We start from the raw sequence: 25809 nt of genomic DNA on the forward strand, positions 1-25809 counted from the left end.
TCATTCGATGTATGTTATTGATCCTTACTTAGAAATGATGACATTCTCTATATAATTTTCTAGTTAAAAATTTATTATGTAATTTCTTGTTTGATATTAGCATGTCTAAGAGTAAGGGCAAAGTAGATAAAGTGATAAGGAAAAAAGAGAATTCCCACGGAATTCCCTAGTTGAAAGTACATATAAGTAGGGAATGTAAAAAATAAGAAAAATGAGAGATTTCCTAGTGAGAGTACCTAGGGAATCACCTTTAGAAAATTTTTCCTATATATGGAATATTTCCTATATAGGAATTATTCCCTACATAGAAAATTTTGTATTTTCCTATGGAATTTCCTATGTAAGAAATATTTCTTACATAAGAAAGGTCTTATGTGATTCCCTACTTATTCTCACTAGGAAATGTCCCATTTTCCCTAGTTTTTACTTTCCCCATTTATATGTATTTTCAACTAGGGAATTCCATGGGGAATTCTCTTTTTTTCCTATACGGGGATCGATTGAAAGTTCCTTGTGCATATGGACAGGTCGTGTAGTCAGAAGGCTGGTCCGGGTTGACGTGCAGCACGTAGCTGCTGCCCTTGCATGCCACCCACAAGTCCTGTGTAAAGGGGTCTTCCACCAGCGTGTGCGGGCCCCAGCGGGCCCCCTTGGCAGCTCAATCCGCTTGACCACACGTGGCGGCTCCTGGACATCCGCCGAGACTGGGTCGAGCAGAAGGAACGCCGACTCAAACTGGAGGGTGGCCCACACGAGGCCCCGTTGTCTCTTGGAAGCGTAGAGGCCGTGCAGCCCCGCCCAGTGGCTGCTCCCCAGCTGGAACTTCTTGGCCTCCAGCGGCTGGCCCGTCCCGGCCTCCAGCTTCACCTTTACCACGCAGCTGTTGGGCTGCTGCGACACCAGCAGCATCTCCTCCCCTACCTGCGCCATCTCATGCGTCTGTGAGCACGCCGACAGAGGGAACTCCTCCACCACCTTGCTCACCGGCACCCGCATTCGTTTAAAGGATGGGCAGCATTCATCAGAACCCATGATCCGCCCGGAAGCAGCAACTATAGCCGTAGTCTAGCGCCTAGCAGGAGCAGCAAACTAGTCGCGGGAAATTAATGCCTTTGCACAAGCTAGCTCGCAGCTGCAGTACATCTTCCCCTGGCTCCGTGCAATACCTATATATACAGGCGTTCATTGTCTCATTATCATCAGCACCTTAAATCTCAAGTTTGCCGCGTCGTCGCCATCGGCGTGCAAATGTTCGTTTTATTCCAGCTTTATGCAAAGGTCGATCGATGGTAGCTGCCAGCTAGATATTATACTCCAGTCGCTTTTGCTGAGAAAGGAAGCTATACTCGATCCGGGAACGCGTGCTAGCTAATAATAAGACGAGATAGATCGACGGAAGCTCCATCAGCCCCAGCTACGCTAGTCGATCAGGGTAAGAGACAGCACGGCTACCCAATGTCTCTGACGGAAGGCGCAGCTAATTCGTATTAGTAAAGACAAAGCGGCGAAAATAAGTACCGCATGTATAAAGCGGCTTCAAATAGCAGGTCATGCCAGCGACGTCCATCGACATATAATAGTGAAGCGATCAGCTTCCGTTTGGATATTAAACCAGCAAGCCCAGCGAGCCAGCAAGTTGTCCCATAACGGCTGCTCTCCTTCGAGTCATACGAAATAGAACCGAGCAAGGTATATGCTGTTGCGTTTCCTTCACGTCTATGGAAGAGTTAGAATCAGCAACATGCCTTAAATTCTTGTCGTCCGATGGAAGGAGCTGAGACTTCTTATCAATGTCGCGGTTTTGGCACCTTTGCGAATCCTTTGCGAATAGCTTATAATCAAGACCTTAAACCTCCATCCTGAATGCGATGCCTTGATTGGTTGTGCAAGCTTTTTTTTCCCCCTTTGAAGCTTGACAGATTATCTTCCAATCGTTCTAGAAGGCTGACGATCATCATGTCACCTAATCCTCAAGCGTGGATCAGTAAACTCGGCCCTCCCCCAAAAAAGCAAATCGCACCCCACCTGCATGCAGCCCCTACCCCATCTTCATGGCCGTCCACCCCACCAGCGGCGACCTGTACGGCAGTCTCCACCTCAGCAACAAGATATTCCGCCTGCCCCGACCCGTCCTGCACGCCATCGACACTACGCCATCAACCGCAGTGGTAGTCAAGCCGCCTCCGGCCTCGATCGCCAGGTCGCCAGCTGCTTCCCTTCCCCGCCCCCGCAAGAGATTGGCATCCCTCCCAGCATGGGCAACACCCCCGTCGGCCTGCTCGCCGGCCCCGATGGCAACGTCTGGTTCGTGCTCCTCGGGAACAGCACCGGCGGAACCAGCCGCTTCGCTCGCATCGCCGCGGACGGAAGCATCACGTGGTTTCAGCTTCCCTCAACCCCGGCCGGTGCTGATTCTCGTGCAGGCCTCATCCACCTCGCCTTCGAGGTAGACACCTACCCCAACAACATCACTACGGCTCTACTGAATAAGCCGCCGCTCCGCCTGTGCCTCCTTGGATCCAGCATGGCCTCCTCCAACTGCATCAACGCCGTCTTCTCCGTCACCATTGACGGCGACAACCCTACCCGCATCTCCAGCGTTGACACGCTTCTCATGCCCACCCCTTCCTGCCTCAACCACCGCATTCTATACTTCCAGGCTGGGCGCTCGACCCCATTGCTGTTTGTGACAGAGTTGGGGGTGTCTGTGCTGGCACGTGTGACCGGTGGCGCCCTGTGGAGCGAGGAGGTTTCTAGTGAGACCAGGGATTCCTACGCGCTCTGGGGCTGCGGTTGCGACGCCGACTGCATCAAATACGTCCGGCCCTCCAGTACTAACCAAGATGAGGATGACCAGCTCAACGCGCAGCAGGAGAGTGCCATGTTGGGCGCTGGTGCTCTCGCCAGCAAGAAACGGAGAACAACCGCCATCACTAAGTAATAACAAATGCTACAGACAGATATATACGTTGTGTGCTGTCACATATAATCTACAATCACAACTTTCAATCATTCCCCACATAGGCAATTTGGTGAAATATAGGAAATTCTCCAATATTTCCTATGTAGACAAGTACGTATTCCCCATCTATAACTAGGAAATTGCATTCCCTACATCTTATAATAGGGAATATAGAACATTCCCTACATTCCTTTGAAAGTCCCTAGGTTCCCTACATCTTATAATAGGGAATATAGAGCATTCCCCACATTCCTTTGAAAATCCCTACATAAAGAATTATAAGGATGTGATTCCCTACTTTTATGTAATAGGGAATTAAAGGTACAATGAGGATAAGATAAAGATGATGTTTATCACAATTCTCTATTTCTCAATTCAAGTTGATAATGATGGTTTCGAGAAGGTAAGGACAAAGGTCACAAGAAACTCTAAACCACTTACTATATAGAAAGTTCACATTATAACTAGGAAGATTACTAACCAAACTAGGAAGAATGTAGAATTTTCTAGTTATAACTAGATAATTTTGCCATCACTAGTCTCTTCTAACTAGTAACATCCTTTTCCTAGATAGTATCTAGAAAATTGAAGCCCTATCTAGCAACATTATCTAGCAAGTTATTGTATAACTAGTAATAATATCAACCTAATTAGAAAATTTTACTTTTTACTAGTCATAACTAGCAAGTACTATCCTCTAACTAGGGAATTATAGATATTCTATCAAGTTAACTTGGAACTCATGATTTTTCTAGGTATAATTAGTAAATAAATATTCATTGATTAGACATTTACATTTGTATAATACTTACTCACAGCTAAGCTTTTCACATTGACACAAAAGCAAGACCACAATTGTTGAAAGGTAATCACAATAACAAAAAAGAAAATTAAAAGAAAGATGTTTAGTACACATGAATAACACAAACTGTGTGGCCCCAACAAGAGAGTCATTGATTTAGCAACAATAACACTTACAAAATTGAGCAAAGTACAGGGCCACATTGGCCAAGCATATATCATGGCCATGACATCCATCTTATTGCAAAGCTCATGATTATATTAGTGAGAAAAAAGCATATTGCACCAATGGATTAAATAGAAACTCCACACACTAACATCATATTCCCTACTGTCCAAATGAGCAACAAGAGCAAACATTCAAAGTGCATGGCAAGAAAACCACACAATCATATATACCCTATCATGAAAATTAGATAGCCATATTAAAAAGGAAAGCACATTACCAAGTGCATGACCATATTGGTCATGGAAGTGCACATGGAAAAAAAGAACCACCAAGGTAAAGCACGTAGCCATATTGAGAAAAAGCTAAATTGCATTGCCCAAAACATGTGGCTATAGAAAATAAAGCAAGCTACATTGCTATATTATCACCTTTCAAACTAGCACTAAACTTATAAACTTCATGTCTTAACACAAAAATATAAGTACCAAGGATTCTAGTGATTGCCAACTCTTGTAGCTAGCTCTATGTGGAAGCTTGCAACATGATAGATGGGAAGCTACTTTAAGGTTCACTATGAGGTGACTTGAATAACAAGAAGGCTACACCTAAATAGCCTTACAAGGGTGGAAGTATATTACCTTTACAAAGAACTAGTGCTCCAAAACAAAGAAATCCTCATTGGATATTCTCATTTTATTAGGGTTTGAAGTTGAGAAATTCCATAGAAAAGTATCGATGGGAGCATATCAAATTCTCACCAATCTCAAAGGTAGGTGAAATAATTCAAACAATGTAGAAACTCTTGCAAATTCTCAATGGAACATTGAAAGTGCATCATAATAAAAGGAAAACACAAGAGGAAAAGAAGATCAAATTAAGATTGGAAAAATTTTGAATTTATCTTTTGAGAAAAAATAAGAGAGCTAAAAGAAAGGCATGCTTTTTGTGCTAAGAACATGCTCAACAAGGCCAATATTAAAATAGAGTACTATAAAAAGCAAGGAGGGGAGGAAAGCATGTTGGGCCATTCTCTCCTATACATCTTAAACCTTCCATGTTGGGTAAAAAACCATAGGTTTGAATCTCTACAAGAGAGGCTGAACCCCTAGAGGATCTTAATGTACTCTCCGTGAGGATTTCAATCATGCTATGCATTTGGCAATTCAAAAATTATGATGTGTGCAATCTTGTGTAGCAACTTCTCCTATAGGCACCTATTTGGCTAGTATCATCTTGTGGTCATAACAAACATCAAGTGTAACATCCATGACAAGTCTATTTATGCTACCCTCTAATCCCTCCTAACTTGCTCTAGCCCTTATTCCTATAAGTCAAGCCTTAGAGGTAATTCAAAGCTCCCAAAAATCTTGGAACAACTCAAGAAAATTCATGAGCACTATCATATCCCTTCTCTACCGTTAGAAATAATAGATACATGAATTTTTAGCAAGACCATTCATATATACTTGTGAAGATCATATCCCCACGACTATATTTATGGCCCCAAAAAACATTATTACGAATATTTTAAAATTACTCTATGAAATTAACATTTTGTCTAATTATAACAAATATTTTGAAATTATTCTCTAAAATTATTATTTTTCATGGAACAATCTAACAAAATTTTTATCATTGTAGTTCAAGCCATTGGCATTTCCATCCCAATATGCCTTAGCATCCTATAAGATGCCAAAATACTCACTAGTGGGTTGGGATCCCATGATCTTTTAGGAGATAGGTGTTTTTGATTACATGAGTGCTTGAGAAGGCAAAAGGCCAAGTGACCCTATTATATAGGATACCTTTAATGCTGAGGGAAGCTTATCATGGCTCTAAGTTAATAAGTTCCCTACTGTGTGTTGTTGACAGAAGTAGTGTAATCACATACAACCCAATCTTATGGGGTTGGAAGCTCACATCCTAGGCTAGACAATTGTTTTCTTTGTAGGGATATGGATTTTATACTACTTCATGGAATGGTGTTTTTATATATTATCTTTTGTGCAATAGAATGTTGTTTTCCAAAGTGTTTGTCATGTGCTAGATGTTGTGTTAATGGACCCTATGTAACATGATAATAAAAGGAAGCTGCTTTTTTATATTGTAATAGTATGGTACCTTTGCTAATTAGATAAGTAAAATAAATCCCATCAAGGAACGTGAGAATACCTCAATCTTGATGACCAATCATCTATGGCTAAATGGACCTAATAATTTGGGTAGCTTTTCTAAACATTAGATGGAGTTATTAATACATGATCCTCCAAATTTAGTAGGACATATATGAGGCTCAACTTCATTTTTGGGGGGGCTAATGTGAGATGATGCCTTATCCGCAAGGGGATCAACATTTTATTCTCTTCCACTTATCACTCTCTTTGAACCAAGTGCCTGTTGGAAACTGCGAGGAAGACAAGAGACGAAAGGAAGAGAGGAGAGAAGAGAGATATGAGACACTAGAAGTGGAACCCCAAAAGTGTGTAAATTGAGCACACATGATAGGAATATATAGAGGGGACCTGGGGCGCTATATATAGACACGAAAGGAAGAGAGGAGAGAAGAGAGATATGAGACACTAGAAGTGGAACCTCAGAAGTGTGTAAACTGAGCACACATGATAGGAATATACAGAGGGGACCTGGGGCACTATATATGTCATGTGTGCTCAGTTTACACACTTTTGGGGTTCCACTTCTAGTGTCTCATATCTCTCTTCTCTCCTCTCTTCCTTTCGTCTCTTGTCTTCCTCGCAGTTTCCAACATGGTATCAGAGCTGCTTGCATCCGATGAGAAAGAATCGTCTGATGATGAGGAGCTAGACTGGACAATAGGGCCGATTGGTCGCAATTGAAAGCTAAGAGAGCTTCCTCTCTTTGCGTCAGATGTCCGACCAGAAAACCCTACCTGATGCTGCTCCTCAACCTACATGGACCGAGTGTGCTGTGCTCTGGTAAACCGCTCCAATGATCCAGACCGCAGTTTTCCAGCCTCCCAAGCCTCAGGAGAGATGCCAAACGCATCAGGCCCCTCTAAAAGCCCTAGGATGTTCAAAAGCTGATTGAGTTCCTCCTTGTTGTCTTGTCCATCAACTCTGAAGCTCTACGAGTAGGCATGATTCAATACGCGGAAACGCGTCGAATCTGGCATTCCATGAGAGGAGGTGGACAAATCCGAGGGGATTAAATCTGCATTTTTTATCGCATTGCTTCTCCCCAGTTTTGGCTTGACGGGAGAAGATGGCTTTGACAAGAAAGCCATGGTTGGCACACTGCCGCTAGGCTTGAACGCAGTCGTGAACGGGATCTCCCTCCTGGGGGCCTTCGTCGAGCAGCTTTTCTTCGGCTGGCTGGGCGACAAGCTAGGCCGCAAGAGGGTCTACGGCATCATGCCCATGCTCATGATCTTCAGCTCCATCGCCTCGAGCCTCTCCTTGTTGCAGAAATGTAGGCAGCAGAAGAACCTGTGTATGGCTCGACACTTACACGCCTGTATGCTTGCATGCAGCCTCGATACTCATCGATTCATGGGCAACTACCTTGTGCCGCTCCTTGTTGAGTGTGGTGCCCTGTGCGATGCCCTGTAGATCTTTGGCAAACTACCCCATCACGATGTCTATTCCTGGACATCCCTCATCTCTGCCACTACAGAATGTGGAGAAGCGCCATGTCACAATGTGTACTCCTGGACTTCCCTTATTTTTTGCTATATCAATTATGAGGAAACAGAGTATGCTTTCCATCTGTACCAGAAAATGCCTGTCACAATGTGTACTCCTGGACTTCCCTTATTTTCTGTTATATCATCTATGAGGAAACAGAGTATGCTTTCCATCTGTACCAGAAAATGCAAGAGGCTTGCATACAACCTAACAATTATACGTTTCTTGCCCTGCTCAAAGCTTGTACTAAGCTACAAGATATGGAACGAAACAAAGGCATACATGTTGATATTGTTGAAAATGGACTGGAAAATGACCAATACATTGGTAACAGTCTGGTGGATATGTACGCTAAAGGTGGCTCACTTCTCTGTTCTGATTCAAATAATCGATTTTGTTTCAAAAGTGGGATGAGGCTGATTTCCTGATCCTGCGAAACTACCATGAGATCAAGTGCAAGTGGTGGAACTTCTTGTTGAAGGTGGACTTGAGAGTTTTGGAGCACTTGGTCCAAGAAGATAATGTTTTGTGGAACTCTGATGATACACTTCTTGCTGACCACGGTGATCTAGGAGGAGTATATTTCACCCAGGACGTCTTCAGTAAAAATTGTTTCAATACAACACATTCAGTAAGAGCATAGATTTTCTAAGCGCACCTTTGACTGTCTTGCCATGTTAAATGGATCTGATTCTACCCTGAGGTTACATGTGAGCATATCTTACAATGTTAACTGGTATGATTAGATGTGTTGTATGTCATTGTATAGGTTAGTGAAGGCATACATCTTTTCTGGGTCTGATTCAGATCATTGATTAGTTTCAAAAGTGTTGTTTGATTTGTTGCAAACTTCTCACAAAATCAAGTGTAAGTGGTGAACCTTATTGTTGAAGGTGGGGACTTAGGGCGCAACTAGTAAATAGCTTGAGACATATGGTACCGAGGAAGCATGTAGTGTGTTTGGAAAGCTTCCTTTTCAGGATATAGTTTCTTGGAATTCTCTTATTTGAGGATATGTTGAACATGGCCTTGGTAAGGAAGCACTGGATTGTTTTGAACAGATGCAATTGGAAGATGCACCTCCAGATGTCATCACATTTGCCTGTAGCTTCAAGGCTTGTGCTGATATGCAATCCATTGAAGTAAGCCAATGACTAAGCACTGATGTTTTCAAAAAGGGACTGGAAACAGACCAGCTTGTCACCAACACAATGATTGATATGTACGCCAAGTGTGGCTTACTTGCAGAAGCACAGGATGTGTTTGCTAAGCACCCACAGAGTACAGTCTCAAATGAGGGCATTTGATGCATTATGATAGTGTACAGTTTAGTGGCAGATTGATATGTCTACATTGATATTCGAGGGGCATCACTCTCGAATCTATCATCATTTTGTTTACCGATATACTCAATTGTAGCATGATGATGTCCATATTTGTGTATAGAAAATAGAAATGACCATCTCATGTGTTTTTGTGTTTTTGGTGTCATTAGATGTTTTCCGCACATTTTTCCCCTCCTTTCCATAAACTTTGAGAAATGCTCAGAGTGTGTACATGCTTCATCATATATCAATTAAACAACTGATGGTGTTTTTTACACTGTAGAGGTGAAGATTGGTAGATTTTTAGTTGCAATATATGTATCTTGCCTCTGCCTCCCCGTAGTGACCTGACTATTGCTGCCAGACATGGATGTAGCCGGGACAAGTATGATCGTGATCGATATCATGATCAGGACAGGGATTCCTACCGCAGACGTAGCAGGAGCCGCAGCCGCAGTCTGACTTGAAGTCCTAGTCGTAGTAGGAGCTGAAGCCTTGCTCGAAGTCCAAGCCGGAGCCGTAGTAGAAGCCCTAGCAGGGGTACTGATGATCGTCCCAAGCACCGATCCTATGACAGAAAGGAATCACCATATGCTGATAGGGGTAGTCAATCTCCTAAAGACCGTAGCTTGTCGTCCTATGACATAAAGGAATCGCCATATGCTGACAGGGGTAGTTGTTAGAATATCAAACTCATTTTGTGTGTGTTGACCGACATGAGCTGGACACAGCTTGTCTAGCCATAGTAGTTAGATACATTAAATAAGTCGGTGCCTTTGGTGTGAATGGTCTTATGACCGTAGGTTGTATCTTTCACTATTGAGTGTGGTATGAAGAATAGAGTGTGAGAGAGGAAGCTAGTTGCTTCACTCTGTCTGTCATCTATCTGCCTCTTTGAATTTGAACATGGTATCAGAGCCATGAATAGAAAAAGACTGGGTGCCTAGGAGTGTGGCATTGGATTTGTAGGAGCTGAAGTCAGAGAAAAAGGTTATTCTTCTTCAAACAGGCTGAAGCCATTGGAGAATGGAAGGTATGAAGTGTATAGTGGTATGCTTAATGATCAATGGCAATGTCAAAGGCTTGTTTGTAGCCTTGAGAGGGATGTATTGAGCACCTTAGAGTGCTTCATTGCCCTGGTTAATAGAATCGTGAGCTGTGCTGCCCCTTCTACCAGTCTGCGCTATTGCGCCTGGTTCATATCCATGTCCTACAGCTACTAAATGAGGCATCAAGCATCTTGTACATGCTCTAAGCAGTGTATGCTGACCCTGGGTGTGACCTTGAAGGTCTGATATGTCAATGGAAGCTTGGGTGATGAGAGGCATGGACTGTTATGCAGGTATATAGGTCTGAAACTGAGAGTACACTGCTGAATACAGTGATTTACATCACTGTTTTGATCCTGAAGAGCACTTGAAGCTCCCTAATAGGCTGGGAAGATTGCTTTGCAGACAACAAAAGTCAAGAAGTCATATGTACTTGATGTGAAGTACTTGAGCTAAATTTTCTCAATAAATTATTCAGATCTGAGAACTGTTCACTGCTGAAAACTGTCATGTACTGTCAGTGACAAGCATTAGATACTACTGATGCAATACAGGTCATTTCTAGAGTTCTATCACCTATGAGAGCTGTCACATACATGCTGGATGTATGGAGGCTTGAAACATTCAATGAGCATCATTGAAAACTGAAGTCTGGAGCTGAAGTGAATGCAGACATATTGTCTTGGTCAAGTACAAATGGTTCATGAGGTTTTATGCTTTGGTCAGTGAAAACAGGTTGTCTATGTATACCTAGATGCTCATGTATTGACCTTGTCATTACGAAGTAAATGTATGACATGATTGGGAGACAATTTGGGGCTGATTGGAACTTGATATGCTGAACTTTGGTTGATTGTAACCTGCAATTGAATTTGTTGACACTTGTATGTGCTGGTTATGCAGTGTTCTGTGTATCTATGCTTATGTCTAAAGTGGCATATGTACCAGCAGTCAACTAAGCAGTTTTGGAATATGCATTACGTGTATCCAGGTGGAGTTTGACTTTGGAAAGGCTGCTGTAATTGCAGTTAATAGGTTTGGACTGCATGCTTTTGGACCCTGGCAGTGGATCTGCACGAGTTAAATTTGAATCGAACATCAGGCATATGTATTGGCAGTTGTCTTTATGAGTTGGATCAATCGATTGTGACTTTGTTTGGGTTGATATTTGACTGAAATTTACTGGTTTTTTTTCTGCAATTAATTGCAAAAAACTGTCATAAACAGTTTCGGGCTGAAGTTGAACCGTTAAGGAGATCTTGGTTTGCAGGTAGTTAGGCAAGGTCTGCAACATGGCAAATGCTGATAGAACTGATAATGTAACCCAGATTGTGGGAGAAAAGCTTGATAGTAACAATTATGCAATATGGAAGTTTCGCATGGAGAACTTTCTGATAGGCAAAGGATACTGGGACTTAGTGACAGGTATTGAGGCTGAACCTGAAGTTCCAGATAGGAATCCTATCGCTAATCAAAGATGAGCGCATCGAGCCTGGACGGAAAGAGCTCGTAGAGTGTTACATTGGCTGTCATTATGTATCTCGGATGCTATGGTGATGCAGATCATGAACTGTAAATCCCTAGCAGATGCATGGAACATATTGGTCAGGTACTATGGCACAACTACGAGTGCCAAGAAGATACAACTGATGCAAAAATTCAACAACATAGAGAGGAAGAAGAGATCCATACAGGACTATGTCACATAGATTAAAACCTTAGCAGATTAGCTCGCATCTGATGGCTCACAGGTAGAAGATGAGGATATGGTTGCAGTGACCTTAAATGGCTTGGGTCTGGAGTACAAGTCTTTTGACACTTCAGTATCTGTGCGGGCTGAGATGCCTGATTTTAATGAGCTGGTTGCATTATTGATTCATGAAGAGGTAAAGCTTGGCTTAGCTACAGGGTCAAGCAGCTCAAAGAATAAGGATGCAATTTTTTATTCGAATCAGCGTGGTCGTGGTAGCCGTGGTAGAGGCTATGGATCTTGCAGAGGAGAAAAGCAGAATGCATCCTATAGTAATAGCAATCAGCAGTCATCAAATGCAAGAGGTAGTGGCAACTTTCGAGGCAGGGGGAGATCGAACTCCCGTGGCAGAGGCTCATGGCAGCAGCACCGTCAGTCAGACAATCCAAATAAGGACAAGGATTGTCACTACTGCGGAAAGTATGGGCATATTGCAAAGGATTGTTGGAAGAAGCAGGGAAATCAGAAGGGCAAGCAGCATGGACATTATGCTACATCCAGTCAGGCAGATGACTCTGGTGATAGACTGTTTGCCATGCAATATGTCAAAGATAAGGCTGCTGAAAAATCATCTGATGATGTAGTGTGGTACATTGACTCGGGGGCGTCGAATCACATGACCCCTCATGGTGATTGGTTCACGGATATGGTGGCTGAAAATCATGGCTATGTATGCACAGGTGATGACACGCAACATAGCATTGAGCATAACGGCAAAGTGCCTCTGGTTGTACATGATGGCAGGAAGAAGAATCTTCATGATGTTTTGCATGTTCCTTCGATTACGAAGAACCTATTGTCTGTGGGCCAAATGACAGAGCAAAACTTGCAGGTTCGCTTCAATAAGCATGGCTGCTTTATTGAAGAGTTTGGCAATGGATGCAAGTTGATCGCAAAAGGCCACAAAAATGGAAGAATGTTCACTCTTGATGCTACACTGCCAGAGCTGAATTCCGTTATGTTTGCTTAGGATTCTGGCACTATCAGGGACTTAGAGATTTGGCACAAGAGAGTGGGGCATGTCAATTTGCAGAGGCTGCAGACCATGCAGAAGAAGCAGCTAGTAACAGGGTTACCTAGATTCCAATATTCAGATATTGGTCATGTATGCGAGGCTTGCCAGTTTGGTAAGCAGTCACGATTGCCGTTTGTCAAGCATGTAAGACAGAGTATACGACCACTGCAGTTAGTGCACTCTGATGTTTGGGGACTAGCTCATAATGCATCTATGGGGGGTTCCAGATACTATGTATCTTTCATTGATGACTACAGTCGATATACCTGGCTTTACATATTGAAAACAAAAGATGAGGTCTTTGCTGTTTTTCAGAAATTTAAGGCACAGGTTGAGAAGGAATTTGAGTGTTACATCTCTTGCTTGAGATCTGATAGCGGTGGGGAGTATGTCTCCAATGAATTTGCTGATTTTTTGGCTGAAAATGGCATTCGTAGGCAGCTAACCTGCAGCTACACTCCGCAGCAAAACGGAGTAGCTGAAAGGAAGAATAGGGTTCTGATGGAAGCTGGTAGGGCCATGATGAATGAGAAGCATATGCCGCTTTACTATTGGGCAAAGGCTGTTGTGACAGCCGCATATATTCTGAATAGGACTCCCACTACAAGCATTCATGACATGACACCGTTTGAGAGGCTCTATGGCTATAAGCTGGATGTAAGACACATGAAGGTCTTTGGCTGTCTTGCTTATGTGCACATTCTAGACGAGAAAAGGAAAAAGCTGGATCCCAAAGCGCATAAGAGTGTGTTCATTGGATACTCGCAGGAGAAGAAGGCATGCAAATGTTATGATCCCTCTACCAGGGAGACTTTGGTAAGCAGGGATGTCATCTTTGATGAGCTGGGCTCTTGGTATGTCTCACCAATTACAGTGCCATCGGATCTGCCTTCCACTCATGTCTCTACAGTTGATATGCAGCAGAGCACTTGTATGACAGGACCTATCAGTCAGACAGTATCCCCATGGACAGGGAGATTGAGGAGCTCACCGTCCACTGACACGGGTAGGTCAGTGAGGGGGAGACATGATGTCTTGGACAGCAAAGGAAAAGAGAAAGTTATTGAGGATGGTATGATGACACCTGGCAAAATGACTTCGGGCTATGAGTCTAGCGATACTTTAGACAGCGAACTTGGTATTCCGACTGTCTATACGCCTGGCACGAGGCAAAACATGTACATTCTGCCTCATGAGAGAGGTGAATTGAGTAGTGCACCACAGCCTAAACAATCACAGAGGGTCAGATACCCTGTTGACAGGTTGACGTACTCTGGTTATTCTGCAAAGCATTATGCATACATGACAAAAGTGATGGAGATCAAAGAACCAAGTACTTATGCTGAAGCAGCAAAGGATGAAAATTGGTGCATGGGTATGGACGAAGAGATGAAAGCCTTGGCTGAAAATGAGACTTGGGATTTGGTACCACTGCCTGAAGGGAAAAAGTCTGTTGGCTGCAAATGGGTTTATAAAATCAAATGTAAGTCTGATGGCAGTGTGGAAAGGTACAAAGCAAGGCTGGTCGCTAAAGGATATGCTCAGCAGTATGTCTTGGATTATGATGAAACATTCAGCCCGGTTGCAAAAATGGCAACCATACAAACTGTTATTGCCTTGGCTGCTGCAAAAGGCTGGAAATTGCAGCAGATGGATGTTAAGAATGCATTCCTCAATGGTGATTTAGCAGAGGATGTATACATGGTTCAGCCGGAAGGGTATGAGCACCCTGATTTTCAGCATTATGTGTGCAGGCTGAAAAAGGCACTGTATGGGCTGAAGCAGGCTCCGAGAGCTTGGCATGCTAGTATCAGCAGTTACTTGCAGAGTCTTGGATTTGTTGTTGGCAGGGCTAATCACAGCCTGTTTACAAAGAAGACTGATAGTGGCTTGGTAGTGCTGGTCATATATGTTGATGACCTGATAATCACTGGAGATGATGACATGGGAATTTAGCATGCTATGAAGATGTTGAAATCTGAATTTGACATGAAAGATCTGGGAGATCTAAAGTATTTCTTGGGTATTGAGGTCGTACCAGCTGAAAATGGCTTATGGCTGATGTAGAAGCACTATGCCATGGAAATGCTTAAGAAGTATGGCATGGCTGAATGCAAACCACTGGATACACCTCTGGACCAGAATGTAAAGCTAGACATGAACATTGGGGCTGAAGTAGAAGATGTGACTATGTACAGGCAGATAGTCGGCAGTCTGATTTACTTGACCATCACTAGGCCTGACTTGAGCTATGCAGTAGGGCTGATAAGCCAGTTTATGTAGAAGCCGAGAAAGCCGCACTTGGATGCAGTTAGACGCATCATGAGGTATGTTAAGTCCACTATAGACTATGGGCTGTTCTATGTCAGAGATAAGCCCTTGATACTGATTGGATATACAGATGCAGATTGGGCAGGATGCTCAACTGACAGACGATCTACGAGTGGCTATGCCTTTGGCTTTGGTAGCGGCATGATCAGTTGGAGCAGCAAGAAGCAACCTACGGTTGCTTTATCTAGTACTAAGGCAGAGTACAGGGGGGCTGCATTGGCAGCATGTGAAATTGCTTGGCTGCTCAAGCTTATGGCTGACTTGGATATTCAGGTTGATGCTCCAGTGAAACTGTTATGTGATAATTTGAGTAGTGTACTCCTGGCCATGAATCCAGTTTACCATGCCAGGACAAAACACATAGAGGTACACTACCACTTTATTCGTGAGATGGTCCTTGCAGGAAAGGTTGATCTTATGCATGTGAGGACTGATGAGCAGGTAGCAGATATCTTTACCAAGTCTTTGGGTAAAGATAAGTTCTGTGGTTTTAGACAGCTACTTGGAGTACATATGCTATCTTGAGCTTGAGGGGGAGTGTTAGAATATCAAGCTCATTTTGTGTGTGTTGACCGACATGAGCTGGACACAGCTAGTCTAGCCATAGTAGTTAGATACATTAAATAAGTCGGTGCCTTTGGTGTAAATGGTCTTATGACCGTAGGTTGTATCTTTCACTATTGAGTGTGGTATGAAGAATAGAGTGTGAGAGAGGAAGCTAGTTGCTTCACTCTGTCTGTCATCTATCTGCCTCTTTGAATTTGAACAGTAGTCGATCTCCTAAAGGCCATAGCTTGTCGCTCTCCAAGTAAGGATCGGAGCCTCTCTCCTGTGCGCAAGACTGCTTCATGAGGGGGCAGGAGATCCCCCTCACTCAGTGCCCTTCCGTGGATCTGTGGAGTCTCGCCAGGCTGCAGTGGAAGTTGCCATGGCACAGGGCCAGGGTCAATTGATATCAAATTTGCAGATGAACTTTCCCGATGAGATTCTATTATAGGGAGAAGAAAAGGATACTTCCCTGCGTAGGAGATCATTCTCAATCCTGAACAGAGCAGTTCCCCATCAAGGATGTCATCCCCATGGGGTACTTTGTGACACTGCCTAACGGTAGAGAAGGATACTTCCCTGCGCGTAGGAGATCATTCCCAATCCTGGACAAAGAAGTTCCCCTTCCACTGTCCTTGAAAGAGATGTGAGTGCATGCTTTCAATCTCAGGCCTCTTCAGCTAGCAGTGGATTGTTAGACAAGGATGCAAATGCATCTACACTACGTTCCCTAGGCTCTTCAGTTCACAGTAGTAAGAAATGTAGAGCCAGAAGAAAAGGGGTTGGTAAGAATCAGGAGATGTTTTTTTTTTCTACTCGGTTTTTCTGCTCAGAGAGGCACTGTATGTGTTGTCTAGATCCTCCAACTTGGGTCCATGTCAACGGCACCCTCAGCCTCTCCACTTCGAACATCCCGGGCTCCTGTTTCGACTCCAAGATTAGGGCACATGACTTCCACTTTGTGCGCGTCCCCACCGATATGCGAATTGGCATTTTATTTTTGGGAAAACAGATCGTCATTTTGGTATTACATTGACCAGAAAATAGCAGCAGTATTGCGAATTCAAACTGTCATTGTTTTATCTTGCTCTCATCTTCCAAGAAAGGAACAAAATATGATGTATCAGAGAATGTTTCCACAACTATTGTGGCTAAGCTAGAGACTACAAGTTTCGAATTTCTCAAATTTACTTCAGATATCCAGTTTTACATAGTTCTATGGACCTTTTCTAGAGGTGTTGCAGTAGACTTTAGATCCCATTGTTGCAGTAAAATTAGCTGGAAAGCAATCGACATCTTGGTTTTCTGATCCTGTGAAATCCAAGTTTGAAGTTGATAGAAATGGTGCTCTAATCAAAATCAATGAATCCCTAGTAAATGATTAGATTCAGATGGAGAATGTAACTGATTTTGAAGCTTGGAAGGATGCCAATTTGAACAGTGTGAACTCAGAAGTGGAAGTGGAAGATGTGGGGATCCATAGGGATTTGGAGAATATCTTGTTTGAGCAGGAAAAGGCAGCCAAGGTCCTTCAAATCTGGTTCAGAAAATGTCAGAAAGAGAGAAGAACAACAGCCAAGGTCCTTCAAACATGGTTCAAAAAATGTCAGAAAGAGAAGAACACGCACACATGAAGAGTCTAAGTGGGAGAAGTTTTATAAAGAAGCTTACAAGGCAACCAGGTCCTGGCTTCTTTCTGCTGAGCCTTTGCAGGACGGTGGTGTAGAGCTTCTCTACAGAAAGAGGTTTGTGTCTTCTATCATTGTATGGTCTCCTCAATTTAGTTAAAGGAGAAAGATTCAAATGCTAATGCAGTTTCCTGGGAATCAGTATCTAGTCTGTCCCATATACTTACTGTCTTTAGTTAAAGGACAAAGATTCAAATGCTAATACAGTTTCTTGGGAATCAGTATCTAGCCTGTCCCATATACTTACTGTCGTGTAGATCATTGTGCAACCATGTTCATCTCTGTTGATCATGATGTATGTTTATCTTGTTGGTGGTTCTTGTCCTTGCACACTGTTGATGGTTCTTTTTTGTCAATGCCTTACATTCAGTTGTATTGGTCTTGCTACTTGATGATTTTTGCTCATGGGGCAGAGACATTTGTGCGAGCTGATGGTGCTTTCATTCCATTTGGGGACAATTTTGATGTCTCCAAAGTCACAACTACTATCAAAGGGGTAGGTGAGATGGGAGATGTTATAACTATTGACTTGCAAGCAAGCACCAACAGCATCGTGGGGAGGAGGGTAATAAAAGTTGGTAGAAGCTCAGGGCTAACAGAAGGAAGCATCATGGCATATGCCTTTGAGTACAATGATGAGAAGGGCAATTACTTTTTCACTGATTTCTTGATTGTGGGCGAGAACCAGCAGGCATTTCACTGATTTCATAATTGTGATGAGGATGATAGATTGGATAAGGAATCAGATGCAACAGCTATTAGGAGATGCGCTGAAATTCAGCAAGCCATATCCATAGGAGCCACATCATTTTTGCTGACAGAGTAGAAGTATTTGGTTTATTTCATGGGCATATTTGCTGCTGTCATTTTCTTGTTCTTGGGATCTGTGAAGGGGTTCAATACTAAGCCCCAGCCTTGCAGATACGATCCAAAGCAGGAATGTGCCCCAGCTTTCTTTACAAGGATTTTCACTACAGTTGCATTTATATTGGGAGCTTTGACGTCCATAGTGTCGGGATTTTTGGGCATGATGATTGCAACATATGTGAATGCTCGCACAACTTTGGAAGCCAGAAAAGGGATAGGCAAAGTATTCAAAATCGCCTTTCAATCAAGTTCGGTGATGGGTTTATTACTTATTGCTAATGGCCTCATAGTTTTATACATCACTATAAAACTGTTCCAGCTTTATTATAAGGATGATTGGGAGGGCATTTTTGAGGCCATCACTGGCTATGGGCTTGGATGCTCATCCGTGGCTCTATTTGAAAGGGTTGGAGGTGGAATCTATACCAAAACTGCGAATGTTGGAGCAGATCTTGTTGGAAAAGTAGAAAGGAATATCCCAGAGGACGATCCGCAAAATCCAGCGATCATTGCTGACAATGTGGGTGATAATGTGGGAGATATTGCTGGAATGGGTTCAGATTTGTTTGGCTCCTTTGCTGAAGCTTCTTGCGTAGCTCTTGTTATGGCTTCCATGTCATCATTTGGCACAAATCATGACTTCACTGCTATGTGCTTCCCTCTAGTCATTAGCTCTATGGGCATTGTGGTGTGCCTCATCACAACCTTGTTCACAACTGATGTGTTCGAGATCTCAAATCTAAGGGATATTGAATCTACACTGAAGAGAATGCTGATATCCACCATCTTAATGACATTGGGTGCAACTTTTGTTTGTTGGCTGGCACTACCATCCATGTTTTACATATATGATCCTAACTATGGTGCAAAGATGGTTCAAAACTAGAAACTATTTTTTTGCATTGGAGTAGGGCTTTGGGCAAGGTTGGTAATTGGCTATGTTACAGAGTATTTCACCAGCAATACATACAGACCATTCCAGGATGTTGCTGATTCTTGCAGGACAGGAGCTGCTACCAATGTCATCTTTGGTTTGGTACTTGGCTACAAGTCTGTAATTGTTCCAATATTTGCTATTGCTGTTGCCATCTATGTTAGCCATACCCTAGCAGCCATGTACGGGATCACAGTTGCAGCTCTTGGAATGCTTTGTACCATTGCTACCTGTCTAGCCATAGATGCATATGGTCCCATAAGTGATAATGCTGGTATCGCAACCGGTCTCTGGATGACCATGATACTTCTTACACATCTCTCCATAAGAAGCGCAGCCGCAATATAGACTATGCGGCCGCGAAGGCTTTCAAGATGGACAGATTCCTCAACCATAGGACTTCTTCAAAGTCCAGCTTGCGGCATCAACAGCCCCCAGTTGATAGCACTCCACTCTCCGAATTGGTCTCTGTGATCCGCACTTTGGGGGAGTGCTTTCTCAAATTAGAAGAGATGAAACTACAGATGCAGAGAGAGTCTGAGCGATTTCATGATGATCTGGAGGCCAGGCATACAAAGATGTTCCTAGAGTCCCATAAGCAGATTGCTAAGATGTTTGCTTGGGCTCTGAGCAGCAGTAAGAAAACTAATGAGCTCTTGCTAATGATTGTCGGTATTTTTTTCATCATTTGATTATTCTAAATGTTTCTTTCTTCCAGCTGATTTTTTTTGCTCTTCATGTTATGTTTCATATCATTTCATCTATATTACAGTTAATGCGTTGAAATTATTCCACGCTTTGTTTATAAGAAATGTTTCGAGCTGATGGGATGATATTTGATTTCATTTTTATTCCAGCTGTTGAAATGTTCCAGCTGATGTTTCATTATTATTCCAGCTGTTGAGTTGTTCTAGCTGATGTTTCATTGTTTCCTGTTGTTTGTCTATTTTCAGTTGATTCGTCTGTTCAAGCTTATGTTTATTCTACTTGATGTTTTATCTATTCTAGCTAAGGAGCTGATGTTGCAGCTAATTGTGCTCACTTGATGCACTTCTGGGGTTCCACTTCTGGTGTTTCGTGTCTCTCTTCTCTTCTTTCTTCCTCCGTTCCTCGTCTCCCTCGCACACTGTTCAACAGGAAGTCTGTAAGATCCTTCAAATCAGAAGGAGAAGTTGGTGAGCCCATAAAAGTATGAACAATGAATTTCTTGTTTTCACCTGCTCAATTTACTATCAGATGGTGTAAAGAACAGGGCAAAAAATGTATGTGTGTTTTGATATTTTGATGTTTTACAAATGCGTGTTTTGATGTTTTACAAATGTCTCTTATGTTTCTAAACTTTGGTTTATTATGTGTACATAAAGATAACAAAATCACAAATGATGGTACAAGAGATAATGGAACAATGAAAGCTAAGGATGTCATTGGCCCTAATGTCTCTTCAAATCACAATATAGGTATATGTCTTTATTTCTACTAAACTTTGAAAATTAAAATTTGTACATATTTTACATCTTGCTTTATTAGGTGATTCATTTTGAGATTAACTAGCTTTAATTAGTCTCTCTGTCTAATTTAAAATGTTCATAGTTATTCATATTTTTAAACTTTGAGTAATTGTGTGTATATATATAAATATAGATTAAAGAACAACAAAAGGTGGGAAAAGAGGTAATGTAAGAAAGGGAGATCAGGAGGTTACTTGCAATAATGTTTCTTCAAGTCAAGATGCAGGTACCAACTTTAAGGATAAAAAACTTGTACAAATTTGGTGACCCAAATTGATACAAAATATCTAATTACTTTCTTTTGTGTTATTGAAATTTTTCATAACCTTGTATTATCGTGAGCTTTGGTTAACTCTATGTATATATAGGTAAACAAGTTACTAAAGATGGCTCAAGAGACAATGCAAGAAAGGAAGACATTGAGATTGCTTGCCTTGACACTTCTTCAAGCCAAGAATCAGGTATTACCAGCTTTATTATGTTGATAATGAGTCATTTTTTGAAATGGTTATACTAACTAATGATATTTGATCACTTGAGTATCAATAGGAGTGATACGCATACCATCATATGATGATATCTATCGGCCACCCATGTTGAAATTTAGAGAAGAGGGTAGACAAACATTTATTACTTTGCAACATATTGGAGATTTAAGGGATAAAACAATCAAGACACACATGTTGCTTAATTAGTTTTTAGTTCAATGCTCCTTTAAAATTATTTTCATTTTTATTTTGGTTGCTAGAAGTAGATGTTGATGTCTTAATTTGTTTAATTTATTTTGATCATTAGATGTATGTTATTGATCCTTACTTAGAAATGATGACATTCTCTATATAATTTTCTAGTTAAAAATTTATTGTGCAATTTTTTGTTTGATATTAGCATGTCTAAGAGGAAGGGCAAAGTAGATAAAGTGATAAGGAAAAAAGAGAATTTCCACGGAATTCCCTGGTTGAAAGTACATATAAGTAGGGAATGTAAAAAATAGGAAAAATGAGAGATTTCTTAGTGAGAGTACCTAGGGAATCACCTCTAGAAATTTTTTCCTATATATGAAATATTTCCTATATAGGAATTATTCCCTACATAGAAAATTTTGTATTCTCCTATGTAGGAAATATTTCCTACATAGGAAAGGTCTTATGTGATTCCCTACTTATTCTCACTAGGAAATGTCCCATTTTCCCTAGTTTTTACTTTCCCCACTTATATGTACTTTCAACTAGGGAATTCCATGGGGAATTCTCTTTTTTTCCTATATGGGGATCGATTGAAAGTTCCTTGTGAATCGTCTGGTTTCGACCCAGATAATAGTAATATTAAAGCTGGGCATGCAAAATAACTATCCCGTCCACTTCTTAAACATAACTACAATTCTCTAGTTTCGACCCTAGATAACAGTAATATTAAAGCTGGGCATGCAAAATAACTATCCCGTCCACTTCTTAGACATAACTACATAGTTACCTACATATACTGGCTTTGTGTGATCTTGCCTTCGTCCAGATATAAAACGATGTAAGAGACTTTTGCACCTCTCTAAATAAGCTTTCGTATTTTGCCAGTATGTTTGATGTGTGAAGAATCTTGGATTGGTTTGCACGTAACCTCGCAATGGACATATGTGATCTAGTGATCCTTTGATTAGCGTGCACATAACCTCACATTTGTGTGACTACTTGTCTCCTAATTGGCTCTACTTAGACCCCCATCAAAAGAGAAAAGTGTTTTAAATATCATTGTATTGCAAAAATAGAGAAGACTACTCCAACTAAAAACAAACATTGTCAAAGGCACGTTCAAGATTAGGGAGTGTCACTCCACAATTACTACAACCCCTTTAGTCAAATCTCAAATGGTCTTATTTAGCTCATATAATATGATTTTGTTGTGCCAACTCCTCACTCCTTTGAGCCTGACCTATGCATAAATCGTGACATCTAGGCACCCATATGACGCATCTATCACTACAAGGATTTGAGCTAGTAGCGACGCCGATTAGCAACGGTGGATAGCGGCGTCGCTATTGGCGTCGCTATTGGCATCGCTAATAGCATCGCTATTTGTGTCACAAATGCGATGCATATAGCGATGCCAATGCCGCAGGGAAAAAAAGCGGCCGAAACCGAGCACGATTTTCATTTCGTGTTTGCTCCATTGTGAGTTTTGAGAGCGAGAGCAAGGGAGAGAGCGACCGTCGTGAGAAAAGGAGAGGAAGAAGACTTGCCGCCGCCGTCGTCGCCGTTGTTCGCGAAGGAGAGGAGGAGCCTTCATCGCAAAGAGGAGCCGCCCCACGCTCGCCATATCTCATCGGTGAGTCTCCCTCTCTCTTTCTTTTGCTTGTTTAAGGTTTAAATCACTCTCTCTTTCTTTTGCTTGTTTAGGAGAGGAAATGAGAGAGAGGGAGAGGGAGAGGGAGAGAGAGGGAGAGAAAGAGAAAGAGAAAGAGAGGGAGAGGGAGAGGGAGAGGGAGGGGGAGGAAATGAGAGAGGGAGAGAAAGAGAAAGAGAGGGAGAGAGAGAGTGCATTCTCTCTCTCCCTCTCCCTTTTGCTTGTTTAATGTTTAAATCACTTTCTTTTTTGCTTGTTTAGGAGAGGAAACGAGAGAGTAAGAGAGAAAGAGAGGGAGAGGGAGAGGGAGAGGGAGAGGGAGAGGGAGAGGGAGAGGGAGAAAGAGGGAGAGAAAGAGAAAGAGAAAGAGAAAGAGAAAGACAGGGAGAGGGAGAGGGAGGGGGAGGAAATGAGAGAGGGAGAGAAAGAGAAAGAGAGGGAGAGGAAGGGAGAGTGCATTCTCTCTCTCCCTCTCCCTTTTGCTTGTTTAATGTTTAAATCACTTTATTTTTTGCTTGTTTAGGAAATAAGAGAGAAAGAGAGATAGAGAGGGAGAGAAAGAGAGGGAGAGGGAGAGGGAGGGGAAGAAAATGAGAGAGGGAGAGAAAGAGAAAGAGAAAGAGAGGGAGAGGGAGAGGGAGAGGGAGGGGAAGGAAATGAGAGAGGGAGAGAAAGAGAAAGAGAAAGAGAGGGAGAGGGAGAGGGAGAGTGCATTCTCTCTCTCACTCTCCCTCTTGCTTGTTTAATGTTTGAATCACTTTCTTTTTTGCTTGCTTAGGAGAGGAAATGAGAGAGAAAGCGAGAAAGAGAGGGAGAGGGAGAGAGAGGGAGAGAAAGAGAGGGAGAGGGAGGGGAAAGAAATTTAAGATAATAGACTTATCGATAATGGTATGCAATGTGCTTTGCCATGGGCCACGTACATTTGTGACTCTTTAAGATGGCTTAAAATTGGTCATGTCCTTCATAATGTCCAAGTAGGGGATCTAATTGTGATATGCATAATTCATTGTTTTTGTATTAACTTTATAGGCATAACAAATTAGAAATCATGCCAACTAGTCAACGGAAGGACTAAAAGAAAATGATACCGTAGCTAATGGTCATTACAGTACTTCATCAAAATGAACCCAAAAGTATTGTTATAGAAGAAGAATCCCTTAAATTGAGTATAGGATATTTTCTCTCAGGTCTTATGACTATGAGTAGAATTGATTGAAATAAATTTTATTACTATAGTTGATAAATTTCATAGATGGCATTAATTTTAATACGCGATCCTAGGACAAAAAAACCACATTTCTAAGATGCTTTTCGTTGAGACTGGTTTATTATTAGACTAAGAGATCCTCAATGATGCTCATAAATGGATTACTTATACTCAAAGCCCTCAAGTGCAGTTTTTTACAATAACGAATAATTATCTACCGGGACAAACAAATCCTTGAGCATGATACAAGGCCGAGATATAACATCAAAAAATCTCTCAACTACTATGTACAATGCAAGATTTATGGTCAACTTGCAACTTGACGTACATCTCCATAAAGCTATCCATTTAAGCCTTGTTTGCTGTAATGTAGATAAGATGGAAAACGAAGAAGGTCTTATTATTCAAGACCACGAGATGTATCTTAATCAGCGTGTCCCATGTCCTTGCTCTCAATGCAAGTTGGCAATTAGACAAAAACGCCGATTGTCTATAGAACACGTACGACGATTTGGCGAGTTTCAATCAGAGATCATTGATCAGGCGATTGCGGATTTTGAGCAAACGGCAATTTGAAGTTAATATTAATCGTGCATTGTACTTGCAAGCTAATTGAAAACCATACACAATAAGATTGGGTCTTGTTGGAAAATTTTCTATCCAGGGGGTGATGTCTCGACCCAAGGGGGAGTGCACTCTTTGCGGCCAATTAGAAGAGTTCATGGACGTGTGATGGATGGATTGCAAGAGCCAATCCACCACTCGCAAGGCCCATCTATACCGTCAATGCCAGAGGAGACAGACAACCTTCTCGACCTACCTACAATCTTGAAGCCTGAGATGGAGACAATTATCGATGCATTGATTCCCATGGATGTTGAGACATCTGACCCGCTTAGAGAGGAAGCATCCATACCATTATATGATGGATGCTAAGTATCTCGGTTGAGGACATTGCTTGCACTCTTAAGTGTGCAAGCAAAATACGGTTGGAGTGATACGAGTGTGACTGAGTTATTCAGGTACCTTGCACATAGGCTTCATTGATTTTTTTTCTTTTCAGTATTATTGCAAACATTTGTGCTTTTTCAAGGTGTTTTATGATTTTTTTCAGGTTATTGAAATATCATATATTACCACCTGCAAATATCATGCCTAAGTCTCGTGATGATGCACGACATGTTTTATGGAAGCTTGGCATGGACTACAATAACATCCATGCATGTATCAACAGTTGCATACTGTTTCGAGATGAATACGAGACTATGGAGACATGTCCAAAGTGTGGTGCTCATAGATATGGACAGTACTTGCAAGGGCAAACCATCCCTCAAAAAGTTCTCAGACACTTTCTGCTCATCCCCCGCATAAACCACATGTTTCGCACGTCTGGCATGGCAAGCTTGACAACATGGCATGTAAGAATAGGTCCACGGATGAAGTTCAACGAATATCAGTGGATTCGCGCGCATGGAGCCACATTGACTCTACCTTCCCAGGCTTTGCACGAGAGCTAAGGAATCTTTGGCTCGGTCTCGCCATGGATGGTGTGAACCCATTCGGTCTGCGCTTGACTTCTTACAGTGTGTGGCCTATAGTGCTTGTCAACTACAACATCCCTCCATGGCTTTCTACGAAGAAAGGACATCTCATCCTTA

General features: G+C 42.1%; 1 pseudogene; it reads left to right on the plus strand.

Annotated features, from left to right (window-relative positions):
* Window positions 1-17001: 17001 nt before the first annotated feature.
* Window positions 17002-19447, plus strand: LOC148040615 (pyrophosphate-energized vacuolar membrane proton pump 1 pseudogene; annotated as a pseudogene).
* Window positions 19448-25809: the final 6362 nt, after the last annotated feature.

The sequence above is a fragment of the Lygodium microphyllum genome, chromosome 2, assembly GCF_053477565.2.
Source record: "Lygodium microphyllum isolate KBCC chromosome 2, Lygodium_microphyllum_v1.1.10, whole genome shotgun sequence".
NCBI lineage: Eukaryota > Viridiplantae > Streptophyta > Polypodiopsida > Schizaeales > Lygodiaceae > Lygodium > Lygodium microphyllum.